The sequence below is a fragment of the Salmo trutta genome, unplaced genomic scaffold (assembly GCF_901001165.1).
Source record: "Salmo trutta unplaced genomic scaffold, fSalTru1.1, whole genome shotgun sequence".
Lineage (NCBI taxonomy): Eukaryota > Metazoa > Chordata > Actinopteri > Salmoniformes > Salmonidae > Salmo > Salmo trutta.
In genome coordinates, this window is record NW_021822709.1 from 247974 (window position 1) to 248517 (window position 544).

A 544-nucleotide genomic window follows, 5' to 3' on the forward strand; every position below is an offset into this window, starting at 1 on the left:
CTGCAGTATGAGTGACCTCTGACCTGAGGCCTTTAGCTCAGTGGGCTACAGGACCAGGACTCCCAGTACTGCAGTATGAGTGTGTTGGTAACAGTGGAGAGGTTGTTCGTTGTGTAAAGATGGAAGCAGAGTATTGTAACTTCCTGGCTACTAAACATTAATGACAAAATACTGTGTAAATAAGATTCTATTAAAGAAACTAAATTGAAAATAAAGTCAAAAGTGTTCTGCCATGTCTTTATTCTGGAGAACAACTGGTGCAAATCAAAATGGAGGATTCATGAGAAAAGCCTTAACATTCACTACACACTGACATAGACCCATTATAAGGAGGGGTTATTAATACACACTGACATAGACCCATTATAAGGAGGGGTTATTAATACACATAGACCCATTATAAGGAGGGGTCATTAATACACACTGACATAGACCCATTATAAGGAGGGGTCATTAATACACATAGACCCATTATAAGGAGGGGTTATTAATACACACTGACATAGACCCATTATAAGGAGGGGTTATTAATACACATAGACCC